A 14,832-nucleotide genomic window follows, 5' to 3' on the forward strand; every position below is an offset into this window, starting at 1 on the left:
TCGGCTGAAGGTGCTGATCCACCATCTGCTCTTGGTACGGACTGGAACCGGGGGACTGTAGTGACCATCAGATCGGAATGCAGAATGGATCTGGTGGCTACGGTGACCTCAGAATAAGAAGAAACAGACTAATATTAATGTAGATGCAAAAGTTCCATGTTGCCACAAAGTCAATACCCAATACCCCACCGGGATGACTTGAAATACAGTCAGCATCGGCAATTTTTGCCAGTCTCTCTGGAGGCTTGTTGAGAAAGATAGTCTTGCTTCGTTTTGTTTCCTTTTATTGGCGTGGCTGGTTGTTGGCCCTCGTCAAAGAGGTGTCCACCGATCATAGCGTGCCGGAGCCAGAAGACTTGTTGTTTTGTCAATATGTTCTCAAGACTTTGCGGCAGGTATCAATAAACTACAGCACAATCACAGCTCGCCGCTACCCATCGTAAACAGGTTGGGCCTGTCTGTTCCGGTGGGCTCTCAGTGGTGCTAAAGCATCAAATGAAGAGGATGGGATTCGAACCCACACAAACCAAGGCGTGCCGAGCACAACGGACTAGCCTTGCATCGCCTTAACCACTCGACCACCTTTCGTTTTGCGCGGTCCTTTTGTTTAACACTCCCGATTCAGACCACCAGCTCATTAGTAGAGCGCTCAGTGAACTGGACTGAGTGTGTCAGATAGGGAAGACACACAAAAATTGCAGAGTGGGGTCCCCAGGACCGAGGATCACTGCTAAATGTACCGAACGACGAGGATGGGATTCGAACCCACGCGTGCAGAGCACAATGGATTAGCAGTCCATCGCCTTAACCACTCGGCCACCTCGTCGTATTACGTGCCGTCTTTTATTTAGCACTCCCGATTCAGATCATCAGCTCATTAGTAGAGAACTCAAAGAACTGAACTGAGTGTGTTAGATAAGAAGGACACACAAAAAGTTCAGCATGGGGTCCCCAGGACCTAGATTAAGGTCCAGTGCTAAAGGAACCGAACGACAAGGATGGGATTAGCAGTCCATCGCCTTAACCACTCGGCCTCCCCGCCCCCTTGCTGACTGAGAGAGGCCATGCTGCGGACCTTTTCAGCTGCTGCTGCTGTGCTTTCAGCAGGCTGTTTTGAGCACAGAGGGAATAGTGAATGAGCCGTCTTTTACACACCTCTAATCTGTTTCGTAGAAACACGGTGCAGCAACCCGTGCCAGGAGACTGTTTGTGCGGCAGTTTAAAGCTTGCTACCACCTTGTCGGTTCACATCCACGTAGGTGCCTGCAAAGGTCACGACCGTTGCCGGCATTCTTTCGCAGAGGCAATATTGTAGCCTATGAGGTTTATCCGAGGCGCGATCATTGCTGGTTGAAAACTTTACCCAATACCCCGCCAGGATGACTTGAAATACAGTCAGCTTTGGCAATTTTTGCTAGCCTCTCTGGAGGCTTAGAGTATTGTTGAGAAAAAATAGCCTTGTTTCGTTTAGGTTTTGTTTCTCTTCGAAAAGGTGTCTGCTGATGATTGAGCGCCAGAGCCAGAAGGCTTGTTGTTTTGTAAATATGTCCTCAAGACGGGTATCATTAAACTGCAGCGCAATTACAGCTCACCGTTACCCATCGTAAACAGGTTGGGCCTGTCTGGTCCGGTGGGCTCTCAGTGGTGCTAAAGCTTCCAGTGCATGTCGAGCACAATGTATTAGCCTTCCACCGCCTTACCCGCTGGACCACCTCGTCATCTTGCGTGGTTTCTTTGTTTAACACTCCTGAACCATGTGCATGTGGATGCCTTCTTCGTCTTTTGTTTCAGCCGCCGAGGGCCTGTTTTCCACTGAGGCCCTGTGTCAAACTCCCTATGAGACACAATCGAACGTTAGTAGTAACCTCCGATTACGGCCGAATGTGGATTCTGCTCGGACGACGCGGCACCGGTACATCCTTTGTAGCTTTGGCTTGTTAGCCAAACGCTACAGCAGTTTGCCATTTCCCATGAAATCATCCTTGATTTCCTTAAGAAAGGTGCCCCAAATTGGTGGAAAATCACATCTCAACCATACGCTGTCCAAAGCATTGACCCGCCTTCACGCGGCAAAACAGAACGTGTTGTTGGCCCGCACTGCTGGGTCAAACTGCGCTTCCCAAAAACAGATTGGGTCAAAACCGACAGAAGAAAACTCTAAGCCTGCTCTAAGCCCTACCCACGGGGAGGGCTCGACAGTCTCGCACAACGCGAGAGCCTCCGTTTCGCCTGTGTGATTTGGGGGCCGATGAAACCTGGGTCCGACCCGGTGAAGAAGCCCACGACCAGCCCGGCTAGCTCAGTCGGTAGAGCATGAGACTCTTAATCTCAGGGTCGTGGGTTCGAGCCCCACGTTGGGAGGCTTTGTTGACTCTCTTTCTTCCCAAAAGGGTGGCGGGCTCCAGCGTGCCCATTCGCCGCGCAGGCTGAGTGGATTTTGCGAGCTCCGGAAACATCTTTCAAAACAGATGTCGCTGTTAGTGCGAGCAATTTTAATCCCTATCACTAACCCTAACCCTTGCTTTTACACCGGTGATCCGGCGGCAGCAAACAACAGCGGCTGTCTCTGTGGCGCAATCGGTTAGCGCGTTCGGCTGTTAACCGAAAGGTTGGTGGTTCGAGCCCACCCAGGGACGTGTGAAATGCCGGAGTTTTGCACGCGCGTCAGGTGTACACTAACGCCTATGCCATTCTTAGGGTTGCGAGGCACAGCTTTCTCAGGGCGTTTATCTTGTGCACCTTCAATAAGCTGGCTTGTTTTAAAAGAACTCAGCGGCGGGCATTTGGTGAACATTTTCACCAGCTCGAGTAGTTTGCTGTGGCATGTGGATGCCTTCTTTACTGATGATCTGTCTCTGGGGCTCATCTAGTTGACATAGTATCCGCTGACATTCGGCTGAAGGTGCTGATCCACCATCTGCTCTTGGTACGGACTGGAACCGGGGGACTGTAGTGACCATCAGATCGGAATGCAGAATGGATCTGGTGGCTACGGTGACCTCAGAATAAGAAGAAACAGACTAATATTAATGTAGATGCAAAAGTTCCATGTTGCCACAAAGTCAATACCCTATACCCCACCGGGATGACTTGAAATACAGTCAGCATCGGCAATTTTTGCCAGTCTCTCTGGAGGCTTGTTGAGAAAGATAGTCTTGCTTCGTTTTGTTTCCTTTTATTGGCGTGGCTGGTTGTTGGTCCTCGTCAAAGAGGTGTCCACCGATCATAGCGTGCCGGAGCCAGAAGACTTGTTGTTTTGTCAATATGTTCTCAAGACTTTGCGGCAGTTATCAATAAACTACAGCACAATCACAGCTCGCCGCTACCCATCGTAAACAGGTTGGGCCTGTCTGTTCCGGTGGGCTCTCAGTGGTGCTAAAGCATCAAATGAAGAGGATGGGATTCGAACCCACACAAACCAAGGCGTGCCGAGCACAACGGACTAGCCTTGCATCGCCTTAACCACTCGACCACCTTTCGTTTTGCGCGGTCCTTTTGTTTAACACTCCCGATTCAGACCACCAGCTCATTAGTAGAGCGCTCAGTGAACTGGACTGAGTGTGTCAGATAGGGAAGACACACAAAAATTGCAGAGTGGGGTCCCCAGGACCGAGGATCACTGCTAAATGTAACGAACGACGAGGATGGGATTCGAACCCACGCGTGCAGAGCACAATGGATTAGCAGTCCATCGCCTTAACCACTCGGCCACCTCGTCGTATTACGTGCCGTCTTTTATTTAGCACTCCCGATTCAGATCATCAGCTCATTAGTAGAGAACTCAAAGAACTGAACTGAGTGTGTTAGATAAGAAGGACACACAAAAAGTTCAGCATGGGGTCCCCAGGACCTAGATTAAGGTCCAGTGCTAAAGGAACCGAACGACAAGGATGGGATTAGCAGTCCATCGCCTTAACCACTCGGCCTCCCCGCCCCCTTGCTGACTGAGAGAGGCCATGCTGCGGACCTTTTCAGCTGCTGCTGCTGTGCTTTCAGCAGGCTGTTTTGAGCACAGAGGGAATAGTGAATGAGCCGTCTTTTACACACCTCTAATCTGTTCCGTAGAAACACGGTGCAGCAACCCGTGCCAGGAGACTGTTTGTGCGGCAGTTTAAAGCTTGCTACCACCTTGTCGGTTCACATCCACGTAGGTGCCTGCAAAGGTCACGACCGTCGCCGGCATTCTTTCGCAGAGGCAATATTGTAGCCTATGAGGTTTATCCGAGGCGCGATCATTGCTGGTTGAAAACTTTACCCAATACCCCGCCAGGATGACTTGAAATACAGTCAGCTTTGGCAATTTTTGCTAGCCTCTCTGGAGGCTTAGAGTATTGTTGAGAAAAAATAGCCTTGTTTCGTTTAGGTTTTGTTTCTCTTCGAAAAGGTGTCTGCTGATGATTGAGCGCCAGAGCCAGAAGGCTTGTTGTTTTGTAAATATGTCCTCAAGACGGGTATCATTAAACTGCAGCGCAATTACAGCTCACCGTTACCCATCGTAAACAGGTTGGGCCTGTCTGGTCCGGTGGGCTCTCAGTGGCGCTAAAGCTTCCAGTGCATGTCGAGCACAATGTATTAGCCTTCCACCGCCTTACCCGCTGGACCACCTCGTCATCTTGCGTGGTTTCTTTGTTTAACACTCCTGAACCATGTGCATGTGGATGCCTTCTTCGTCTTTTGTTTCAGCCGCCGAGGGCCTGTTTTCCACTGAGGCCCTGTGTCAAACTCCCTATGAGACACAATCGAACGTTAGTAGTAACCTCCGATTACGGCCGAATGTGGATTCTGCTCGGACGACGCGGCACCGGTACATCCTTTGTAGCTTTGGCTTGTTAGCCAAACGCTACAGCAGTTTGCCATTTCCCATGAAATCATCCTTGATTTCCTTAAGAAAGGTGCCCCAAATTGGTGGAAAATCACATCTCAACCATACGCTGTCCAAAGCATTGACCCGCCTTCACGCGGCAAAACAGAACGTGTTGTTGGCCCGCACTGCTGGGTCAAACTGCGCTTCCCAAAAACAGATTGGGTCAAAACCGACAGAAGAAAACTCTAAGCCTGCTCTAAGCCCTACCCACGGGGAGGGCTCGACAGTCTCGCACAACGCGAGAGCCTCCGTTTCGCCTGTGTGATTTGGGGGCCGATGAAACCTGGGTCCGACCCGGTGAAGAAGCCCACGACCAGCCCGGCTAGCTCAGTCGGTAGAGCATGAGACTCTTAATCTCAGGGTCGTGGGTTCGAGCCCCACGTTGGGAGGCTTTGTTGACTCTCTTTCTTCCCAAAAGGGTGGCGGGCTCCAGCGTGCCCATTCGCCGCGCAGGCTGAGTGGATTTTGCGAGCTCCGGAAACATCTTTCAAAACAGATGTCGCTGTTAGTGCGAGCAATTTTAATCCCTATCACTAACCCTAACCCTTGCTTTTACACCGGTGATCCGGCGGCAGCAAGCAACAGCGGCTGTCTCTGTGGCGCAATCGGTTAGCGCGTTCGGCTGTTAACCGAAAGGTTGGTGGTTCGAGCCCACCCAGGGACGTGTGAAATGCCGGAGTTTTGCACGCGCGTCAGGTGTACACTAACGCCTATGCCATTCTTAGGGTTGCGAGGCACAGCTTTCTCAGGGCGTTTATCTTGTGCACCTTCAATAAGCTGGCTTGTTTTAAAAGAACTCAGCGGCGGGCATTTGGTGAACATTTTCACCAGCTCGAGTAGTTTGCTGTGGCATGTGGATGCCTTCTTTACTGATGATCTGTCTCTGGGGCTCATCTAGTTGACATAGTATCCGCTGACATTCGGCTGAAGGTGCTGATCCACCATCTGCTCTTGGTACGGACTGGAACCGGGGGACTGTAGTGACCATCAGATCGGAATGCAGAATGGATCTGGTGGCTACGGTGACCTCAGAATAAGAAGAAACAGACTAATATTAATGTAGATGCAAAAGTTCCATGTTGCCACAAAGTCAATACCCTATACCCCACCGGGATGACTTGAAATACAGTCAGCATCGGCAATTTTTGCCAGTCTCTCTGGAGGCTTGTTGAGAAAGATAGTCTTGCTTCGTTTTGTTTCCTTTTATTGGCGTGGCTGGTTGTTGGTCCTCGTCAAAGAGGTGTCCACCGATCATAGCGTGCCGGAGCCAGAAGACTTGTTGTTTTGTCAATATGTTCTCAAGACTTTGCGGCAGTTATCAATAAACTACAGCACAATCACAGCTCGCCGCTACCCATCGTAAACAGGTTGGGCCTGTCTGTTCCGGTGGGCTCTCAGTGGTGCTAAAGCATCAAATGAAGAGGATGGGATTCGAACCCACACAAACCAAGGCGTGCCGAGCACAACGGACTAGCCTTGCATCGCCTTAACCACTCGACCACCTTTCGTTTTGCGCGGTCCTTTTGTTTAACACTCCCGATTCAGACCACCAGCTCATTAGTAGAGCGCTCAGTGAACTGGACTGAGTGTGTCAGATAGGGAAGACACACAAAAATTGCAGAGTGGGGTCCCCAGGACCGAGGATAACTGCTAAATGTAACGAACGACGAGGATGGGATTCGAACCCACGCGTGCAGAGCACAATGGATTAGCAGTCCATCGCCTTAACCACTCGGCCACCTCGTCGTATTACGTGCCGTCTTTTATTTAGCACTCCCGATTCAGATCATCAGCTCATTAGTAGAGAACTCAAAGAACTGAACTGAGTGTGTTAGATAAGAAGGACACACAAAAAGTTCAGCATGGGGTCCCCAGGACCTAGATTAAGGTCCAGTGCTAAAGGAACCGAACGACAAGGATGGGATTAGCAGTCCATCGCCTTAACCACTCGGCCTCCCCGCCCCCTTGCTGACTGAGAGAGGCCATGCTGCGGACCTTTTCAGCTGCTGCTGCTGTGCTTTCAGCAGGCTGTTTTGAGCACAGAGGGAATAGTGAATGAGCCGTCTTTTACACACCTCTAATCTGTTCCGTAGAAACACGGTGCAGCAACCCGTGCCAGGAGACTGTTTGTGCGGCAGTTTAAAGCTTGCTACCACCTTGTCGGTTCACATCCACGTAGGTGCCTGCAAAGGTCACGACCGTCGCCGGCATTCTTTCGCAGAGGCAATATTGTAGCCTATGAGGTTTATCCGAGGCGCGATCATTGCTGGTTGAAAACTTTACCCAATACCCCGCCAGGATGACTTGAAATACAGTCAGCTTTGGCAATTTTTGCTAGCCTCTCTGGAGGCTTAGAGTATTGTTGAGAAAAAATAGCCTGGTTTCGTTTCTCGTCGAAAAGGTGTCTGCTGATGATTGAGCGCCAGAGCCAGAAGGCTTGTTGTTTTGTAAATATGTCCTCAAGACGGGTATCATTAAACTGCAGCGCAATTACAGCTCACCGTTACCCATCGTAAACAGGTTGGGCCTGGCTGGTCCGGTGGGCTCTCAGTGGCGCTAAAGCTTCCAGTGCATGTCGAGCACAATGTATTAGCCTTCCACCGCCTTACCCGCTGGACCACCTCGTCATCTTGCGTGGTTTCTTTGTTTAACACTCCTGAACCATGTGCATGTGGATGCCTTCTTCGTCTTTTGTTTCAGCCGCCGAGGGCCTGTTTTCCACTGAGGCCCTGTGTCAAACTCCCTATGAGACACAATCGAACGTTAGTAGTAACCTCCGATTACGGCCGAATGTGGATTCTGCTCGGACGACGGGGCACCGGTACATCCTTTGTAGCTTTGGCTTGTTAGCCAAACGCTACAGCAGTTTGCCATTTCCCATGAAATCATCCTTGATTTCCTTAAGAAAGGTGCCCCAAATTGGTGGAAAATCACATCTCAACCATACGCTGTCCAAAGCATTGACCCGCCTTCACGCGGCAAAACAGAACGTGTTGTTGGCCCGCACTGCTGGGTCAAACTGCGCTTCCCAAAAACAGATTGGGTCAAAACCGACAGAAGAAAACTCTAAGCCTGCTCTAAGCCCTACCCACGGGGAGGGCTCGACAGTCTCGCACAACGCGAGAGCCTCCGTTTCGCCTGTGTGATTTGGGGGCCGATGAAAACTGGGTCCGACCCGGTGAAGAAGCCCACGACCAGCCCGGCTAGCTCAGTCGGTAGAGCATGAGACTCTTAATCTCAGGGTCGTGGGTTCGAGCCCCACGTTGGGCGGCTTTGTTGACTCTCTTTCTTCCCAAAAGGGTGGCGGGCTCCAGCGTGCCCATTCGCCGCGCAGGCTGAGTGGATTTTGCGAGCTCCGGAAACATCTTTCAAAACAGATGTCGCTGTTAGTGCGAGCAATTTTAATCCCTATCACTAACCCTAACCCTTGCTTTTACACCGGTGATCCGGCGGCAGCAAGCAACAGCGGCTGTCTCTGTGGCGCAATCGGTTAGCGCGTTCGGCTGTTAACCGAAAGGTTGGTGGTTCGAGCCCACCCAGGGACGTGTGAAATGCCAGAGTTTTGCACGCGCGTCAGGTGTCCACTAACGCCTATGCCATTCTTAGGGTTGCGAGGCACAGCTTTCTCAGGGCGTTTATCTTGTGCACCTTCAATAAGCTGGCTTGTTTTAAAAGAACTCAGCGGCGGGCATTTGGTGAACATTTTCACCAGCTCGAGTAGTTTGCTGTGGCATGTGGATGCCTTCTTTACTGATGATCTGTCTCTGGGGCTCATCTAGTTGACATAGTATCCGCTGACATTCGGCTGAAGGTGCTGATCCACCATCTGCTCTTGGTACGGACTGGAACCGGGGGACTGTAGTGACCATCAGATCGGAATGCAGAATGGATCTGGTGGCTACGGTGACCTCAGAATAAGAAGAAACAGACTAATATTAATGTAGATGCAAAAGTTCCATGTTGCCACAAAGTCAATACCCAATACCCCACCGGGATGACTTGAAATACAGTCAGCATCGGCAATTTTTGCCAGTCTCTCTGGAGGCTTGTTGAGAAAGATAGTCTTGCTTCGTTTTGTTTCCTTTTATTGGCGTGGCTGGTTGTTGGTCCTCGTCAAAGAGGTGTCCACCGATCATAGCGTGCCGGAGCCAGAAGACTTGTTGTTTTATCAATATGTTCTCAAGACTTTGCGGCAGGTATCAATAAACTACAGCACAATCACAGCTCGCCGCTACCCATCGTAAACAGGTTGGGCCTGTCTGTTCCGGTGGGCTCTCAGTGGTGCTAAAGCATCAAATGAAGAGGATGGGATTCGAACCCACACAAACCAAGGCGTGCCGAGCACAACGGACTAGCCTTGCATCGCCTTAACCACTCGACCACCTTTCGTTTTGCGTGGTCCTTTTGTTTAACACTCCCGATTCAGACCACCAGCTCATTAGTAGAGCGCTCAGTGAACTGGACTGAGTGTGTCAGATAGGGAAGACACACAAAAATTGCAGAGTGGGGTCCCCAGGACCGAGGATCACTGCTAAATGTACCGAACGACGAGGATGGGATTCGAACCCACGCGTGCAGAGCACAATGGATTAGCAGTCCATCGCCTTAACCACTCGGCCACCTCGTCGTATTACGTGCCGTCTTTTATTTAGCACTCCCGATTCAGATCATCAGCTCATTAGTAGAGAACTCAAAGAACTGAACTGAGTGTGTTAGATAAGGAGGACACACAAAAAGTTCAGCATGGGGTCCCCAGGACCTAGATTAAGGTCCAGTGCTAAAGGAACCGAACGACAAGGATGGGATTAGCAGTCCATCGCCTTAACCACTCGGCCTCCCCGCCCCCTTGCTGACTGAGAGAGGCCATGCTGCGGACCTTTTCAGCTGCTGCTGCTGTGCTTTCAGCAGGCTGTTTTGAGCACAGAGGGAATAGTGAATGAGCCGTCTTTTACACACCTCTATTCTGTTCCGTAGAAACACGGTGCAGCAACCCGTGCCAGGAGACTGTTTGTGCGGCAGTTTAAAGCTTACTACCACCTTGTCGGTTCACATCCACGTAGGTGCCTGCAAAGGTCACAACCGTCGCCGGCATTCTTTCGCAGAGGCAATATTGTAGCCTATGAGGTTTATCCGAGGCGCGATTGTTAGCCAAACGCTACAGCAGTTTGCCTTTTCCCATGAAATCATCCTTGATTTCCTTAAGAAAGGTGCCCCAAATTGGTGGAAAATCACATCTCAACCATACGCTGTCCAAAGCATTGACCCGCCTTCACGCGGCAAAACAGAACGTGTTGTTGGCCCGCACTGCTGGGTCAAACTGCGCTTCCCAAAAACAGATTGGGTCAAAACCGACAGAAGAAAACTCTAAGCCTGCTCTAAGCCCTACCCACGGGGAGGGCTCGACAGTCTCGCACAACGCGAGAGCCTCCGTTTCGCCTGTGTGATTTGGGGGCCGATGAAAACTGGGTCCGACCCGGTGAAGAAGCCCACGACCAGCCCGGCTAGCTCAGTCGGTAGAGCATGAGACTCTTAATCTCAGGGTCGTGGGTTCGAGCCCCACGTTGGGAGGCTTTGTTGACTCTCTTTCTTCCCAAAAGGGTGGCGGGCTCCAGCGTGCCCATTCGCCGCGCAGGCTGAGTGGATTTTGCGAGCTCCGGAAACATCTTTCAAAACAGATGTCGCTGTTAGTGCGAGCAATTTTAATCCCTATCACTAACCCTAACCCTTGCTTTTACACCGGTGATCCGGCGGCAGCAAGCAACAGCGGCTGTCTCTGTGGCGCAATCGGTTAGCGCGTTCGGCTGTTAACCGAAAGGTTGGTGGTTCGAGCCCACCCAGGGACGTGTGAAATGCCGGAGTTTCGCACGCGCGTCAGGTGTCCACTAACGCCTATGCCATTCTTAGGGTTGCGAGGCACAGCTTTCTCAGGGCGTTTATCTTGTGCACCTTCAATAAGCTGGCTTGTTTTAAAAGAACTCAGCGGCGGGCATTTGGTGAACATTTTCACCAGCTCGAGTAGTTTGCTGTGGCATGTGGATGCCTTCTTTACTGATGATCTGTCTCTGGGGCTCATCTAGTTGACATAGTATCCGCTGACATTCGGCTGAAGGTGCTGATCCACCATCTGCTCTTGGTACGGACTGGAACCGGGGGACTGTAGTGACCATCAGATCGGAATGCAGAATGGATCTGGTGGCTACGGTGACCTCAGAATAAGAAGAAACAGACTAATATTAATGTAGATGCAAAAGTTCCATGTTGCCACAAAGTCAATACCCTATACCCCACCGGGATGACTTGAAATACAGTCAGCATCGGCAATTTTTGCCAGTCTCTCTGGAGGCTTGTTGAGAAAGATAGTCTTGCTTCGTTTTGTTTCCTTTTATTGGCGTGGCTGGTTGTTGGTCCTCGTCAAAGAGGTGTCCACCGATCATAGCGTGCCGGAGCCAGAAGACTTGTTGTTTTGTCAATATGTTCTCAAGACTTTGCGGCAGTTATCAATAAACTACAGCACAATCACAGCTCGCCGCTACCCATCGTAAACAGGTTGGGCCTGTCTGTTCCGGTGGGCTCTCAGTGGTGCTAAAGCATCAAATGAAGAGGATGGGATTCGAACCCACACAAACCAAGGCGTGCCGAGCACAACGGACTAGCCTTGCATCGCCTTAACCACTCGACCACCTTTCGTTTTGCGCGGTCCTTTTGTTTAACACTCCCGATTCAGACCACCAGCTCATTAGTAGAGCGCTCAGTGAACTGGACTGAGTGTGTCAGATAGGGAAGACACACAAAAATTGCAGAGTGGGGTCCCCAGGACCGAGGATCACTGCTAAATGTACCGAACGACGAGGATGGGATTCGAACCCACGCGTGCAGAGCACAATGGATTAGCAGTCCATCGCCTTAACCACTCGGCCACCTCGTCGTATTACCTGCCGTCTTTTATTTAGCACTCCCGATTCAGATCATCAGCTCATTAGTAGAGAACTCAAAGAACTGAACTGAGTGTGTTAGATAAGAAGGACACACAAAAAGTTCAGCATGGGGTCCCCAGGACCTAGATTAAGGTCCAGTGCTAAAGGAACCGAACGACAAGGATGGGATTAGCAGTCCATCGCCTTAACCACTCGGCCTCCCCGCCCCCTTGCTGACTGAGAGAGGCCATGCTGCGGACCTTTTCAGCTGCTGCTGCTGTGCTTTCAGCAGGCTGTTTTGAGCACAGAGGGAATAGTGAATGAGCCGTCTTTTACACACCTCTAATCTGTTCCGTAGAAACACGGTGCAGCAACCCGTGCCAGGAGACTGTTTGTGCGGCAGTTTAAAGCTTGCTACCACCTTGTCGGTTCACATCCACGTAGGTGCCTGCAAAGGTCACGACCGTCGCCGGCATTCTTTCGCAGAGGCAATATTGTAGCCTATGAGGTTTATCCGAGGCGCGATCATTGCTGGTTGAAAACTTTACCCAATACCCCGCCAGGATGACTTGAAATACAGTCAGCTTTGGCAATTTTTGCTAGCCTCTCTGGAGGCTTAGAGTATTGTTGAGAAAAAATAGCCTGGTTTCGTTTCTCGTCGAAAAGGTGTCTGCTGATGATTGAGCGCCAGAGCCAGAAGGCTTGTTGTTTTGTAAATATGTCCTCAAGACGGGTATCATTAAACTGCAGCGCAATTACAGCTCACCGTTACCCATCGTAAACAGGTTGGGCCTGGCTGGTCCGGTGGGCTCTCAGTGGCGCTAAAGCTTCCAGTGCATGTCGAGCACAATGTATTAGCCTTCCACCGCCTTACCCGCTGGACCACCTCGTCATCTTGCGTGGTTTCTTTGTTTAACACTCCTGAACCATGTGCATGTGGATGCCTTCTTCGTCTTTTGTTTCAGCCGCCGAGGGCCTGTTTTCCACTGAGGCCCTGTGTCAAACTCCCTATGAGACACAATCGAACGTTAGTAGTAACCTCCGATTACGGCCGAATGTGGATTCTGCTCGGACGACGGGGCACCGGTACATCCTTTGTAGCTTTGGCTTGTTAGCCAAACGCTACAGCAGTTTGCCATTTCCCATGAAATCATCCTTGATTTCCTTAAGAAAGGTGCCCCAAATTGGTGGAAAATCACATCTCAACCATACGCTGTCCAAAGCATTGACCCGCCTTCACGCGGCAAAACAGAACGTGTTGTTGGCCCGCACTGCTGGGTCAAACTGCGCTTCCCAAAAACAGATTGGGTCAAAACCGACAGAAGAAAACTCTAAGCCTGCTCTAAGCCCTACCCACGGGGAGGGCTCGACAGTCTCGCACAACGCGAGAGCCTCCGTTTCGCCTGTGTGATTTGGGGGCCGATGAAAACTGGGTCCGACCCGGTGAAGAAGCCCACGACCAGCCCGGCTAGCTCAGTCGGTAGAGCATGAGACTCTTAATCTCAGGGTCGTGGGTTCGAGCCCCACGTTGGGCGGCTTTGTTGACTCTCTTTCTTCCCAAAAGGGTGGCGGGCTCCAGCGTGCCCATTCGCCGCGCAGGCTGAGTGGATTTTGCGAGCTCCGGAAACATCTTTCAAAACAGATGTCGCTGTTAGTGCGAGCAATTTTAATCCCTATCACTAACCCTAACCCTTGCTTTTACACCGGTGATCCGGCGGCAGCAAGCAACAGCGGCTGTCTCTGTGGCGCAATCGGTTAGCGCGTTCGGCTGTTAACCGAAAGGTTGGTGGTTCGAGCCCACCCAGGGACGTGTGAAATGCCAGAGTTTTGCACGCGCGTCAGGTGTCCACTAACGCCTATGCCATTCTTAGGGTTGCGAGGCACAGCTTTCTCAGGGCGTTTATCTTGTGCACCTTCAATAAGCTGGCTTGTTTTAAAAGAACTCAGCGGCGGGCATTTGGTGAACATTTTCACCAGCTCGAGTAGTTTGCTGTGGCATGTGGATGCCTTCTTTACTGATGATCTGTCTCTGGGGCTCATCTAGTTGACATAGTATCCGCTGACATTCGGCTGAAGGTGCTGATCCACCATCTGCTCTTGGTACGGACTGGAACCGGGGGACTGTAGTGACCATCAGATCGGAATGCAGAATGGATCTGGTGGCTACGGTGACCTCAGAATAAGAAGAAACAGACTAATATTAATGTAGATGCAAAAGTTCCATGTTGCCACAAAGTCAATACCCAATACCCCACCGGGATGACTTGAAATACAGTCAGCATCGGCAATTTTTGCCAGTCTCTCTGGAGGCTTGTTGAGAAAGATAGTCTTGCTTCGTTTTGTTTCCTTTTATTGGCGTGGCTGGTTGTTGGTCCTCGTCAAAGAGGTGTCCACCGATCATAGCGTGCCGGAGCCAGAAGACTTGTTGTTTTATCAATATGTTCTCAAGACTTTGCGGCAGGTATCAATAAACTACAGCACAATCACAGCTCGCCGCTACCCATCGTAAACAGGTTGGGCCTGTCTGTTCCGGTGGGCTCTCAGTGGTGCTAAAGCATCAAATGAAGAGGATGGGATTCGAACCCACACAAACCAAGGCGTGCCGAGCACAACGGACTAGCCTTGCATCGCCTTAACCACTCGACCACCTTTCGTTTTGCGTGGTCCTTTTGTTTAACACTCCCGATTCAGACCACCAGCTCATTAGTAGAGCGCTCAGTGAACTGGACTGAGTGTGTCAGATAGGGAAGACACACAAAAATTGCAGAGTGGGGTCCCCAGGACCGAGGATCACTGCTAAATGTACCGAACGACGAGGATGGGATTCGAACCCACGCGTGCAGAGCACAATGGATTAGCAGTCCATCGCCTTAACCACTCGGCCACCTCGTCGTATTACGTGCCGTCTTTTATTTAGCACTCCCGATTCAGATCATCAGCTCATTAGTAGAGAACTCAAAGAACTGAACTGAGTGTGTTAGATAAGGAGGACACACAAAAAGTTCAGCATGGGGTCCCCAGGACCTAGATTAAGGTCCAGTGCTAAAGGAACCG

General features: G+C 50.9%; 17 non-coding genes across 17 annotated transcripts; 11 read left to right on the forward strand and 6 right to left on the reverse strand.

Moving 5' to 3' along the window:
- Window positions 1-744: 744 nt before the first annotated feature.
- Window positions 745-826, reverse strand: trnas-gcu (transfer RNA serine (anticodon GCU)). Its single transcript has one exon. It is a non-coding gene; the product is annotated as a tRNA-Ser (tRNA).
- A 463-nt stretch (window positions 827-1,289) lies between these two features.
- Window positions 1,290-1,430, forward strand: LOC141311053 (U4 spliceosomal RNA). The gene has a single exon (XR_012348519.1). It is a non-coding gene; the product is annotated as a U4 spliceosomal RNA (small nuclear RNA).
- A 1,132-nt stretch (window positions 1,431-2,562) lies between these two features.
- Window positions 2,563-2,636, forward strand: trnan-guu (transfer RNA asparagine (anticodon GUU)). Its single transcript has one exon. It is a non-coding gene; the product is annotated as a tRNA-Asn (tRNA).
- Window positions 2,637-3,636: 1,000 nt separating this feature from the next.
- trnas-gcu (transfer RNA serine (anticodon GCU)) lies at window positions 3,637-3,718 on the reverse strand. Its single transcript has one exon. It is a non-coding gene; the product is annotated as a tRNA-Ser (tRNA).
- A 463-nt stretch (window positions 3,719-4,181) lies between these two features.
- On the forward strand, window positions 4,182-4,322 carry LOC141311054 (U4 spliceosomal RNA). The gene has a single exon (XR_012348520.1). It is a non-coding gene; the product is annotated as a U4 spliceosomal RNA (small nuclear RNA).
- A 1,132-nt stretch (window positions 4,323-5,454) lies between these two features.
- On the forward strand, window positions 5,455-5,528 carry trnan-guu (transfer RNA asparagine (anticodon GUU)). The gene has a single exon. It is a non-coding gene; the product is annotated as a tRNA-Asn (tRNA).
- A 1,000-nt stretch (window positions 5,529-6,528) lies between these two features.
- On the reverse strand, window positions 6,529-6,610 carry trnas-gcu (transfer RNA serine (anticodon GCU)). The gene has a single exon. It is a non-coding gene; the product is annotated as a tRNA-Ser (tRNA).
- Window positions 6,611-7,073: 463 nt separating this feature from the next.
- LOC141311055 (U4 spliceosomal RNA) lies at window positions 7,074-7,214 on the forward strand. Its single transcript, XR_012348521.1, has one exon. It is a non-coding gene; the product is annotated as a U4 spliceosomal RNA (small nuclear RNA).
- An 847-nt stretch (window positions 7,215-8,061) lies between these two features.
- trnak-cuu (transfer RNA lysine (anticodon CUU)) lies at window positions 8,062-8,134 on the forward strand. Its single transcript has one exon. It is a non-coding gene; the product is annotated as a tRNA-Lys (tRNA).
- A 201-nt stretch (window positions 8,135-8,335) lies between these two features.
- Window positions 8,336-8,409, forward strand: trnan-guu (transfer RNA asparagine (anticodon GUU)). The gene has a single exon. It is a non-coding gene; the product is annotated as a tRNA-Asn (tRNA).
- A 1,000-nt stretch (window positions 8,410-9,409) lies between these two features.
- trnas-gcu (transfer RNA serine (anticodon GCU)) lies at window positions 9,410-9,491 on the reverse strand. Its single transcript has one exon. It is a non-coding gene; the product is annotated as a tRNA-Ser (tRNA).
- Window positions 9,492-10,633: 1,142 nt separating this feature from the next.
- trnan-guu (transfer RNA asparagine (anticodon GUU)) lies at window positions 10,634-10,707 on the forward strand. Its single transcript has one exon. It is a non-coding gene; the product is annotated as a tRNA-Asn (tRNA).
- Window positions 10,708-11,707: 1,000 nt separating this feature from the next.
- trnas-gcu (transfer RNA serine (anticodon GCU)) lies at window positions 11,708-11,789 on the reverse strand. Its single transcript has one exon. It is a non-coding gene; the product is annotated as a tRNA-Ser (tRNA).
- Window positions 11,790-12,252: 463 nt separating this feature from the next.
- LOC141311057 (U4 spliceosomal RNA) lies at window positions 12,253-12,393 on the forward strand. Its single transcript, XR_012348522.1, has one exon. It is a non-coding gene; the product is annotated as a U4 spliceosomal RNA (small nuclear RNA).
- An 847-nt stretch (window positions 12,394-13,240) lies between these two features.
- trnak-cuu (transfer RNA lysine (anticodon CUU)) lies at window positions 13,241-13,313 on the forward strand. Its single transcript has one exon. It is a non-coding gene; the product is annotated as a tRNA-Lys (tRNA).
- A 201-nt stretch (window positions 13,314-13,514) lies between these two features.
- trnan-guu (transfer RNA asparagine (anticodon GUU)) lies at window positions 13,515-13,588 on the forward strand. Its single transcript has one exon. It is a non-coding gene; the product is annotated as a tRNA-Asn (tRNA).
- Window positions 13,589-14,588: 1,000 nt separating this feature from the next.
- Window positions 14,589-14,670, reverse strand: trnas-gcu (transfer RNA serine (anticodon GCU)). Its single transcript has one exon. It is a non-coding gene; the product is annotated as a tRNA-Ser (tRNA).
- Window positions 14,671-14,832: the final 162 nt, after the last annotated feature.

Source organism: Garra rufa, unplaced genomic scaffold (genome assembly GCF_049309525.1).
Source record: "Garra rufa unplaced genomic scaffold, GarRuf1.0 hap1_unplaced_003, whole genome shotgun sequence".
NCBI lineage: Eukaryota > Metazoa > Chordata > Actinopteri > Cypriniformes > Cyprinidae > Garra > Garra rufa.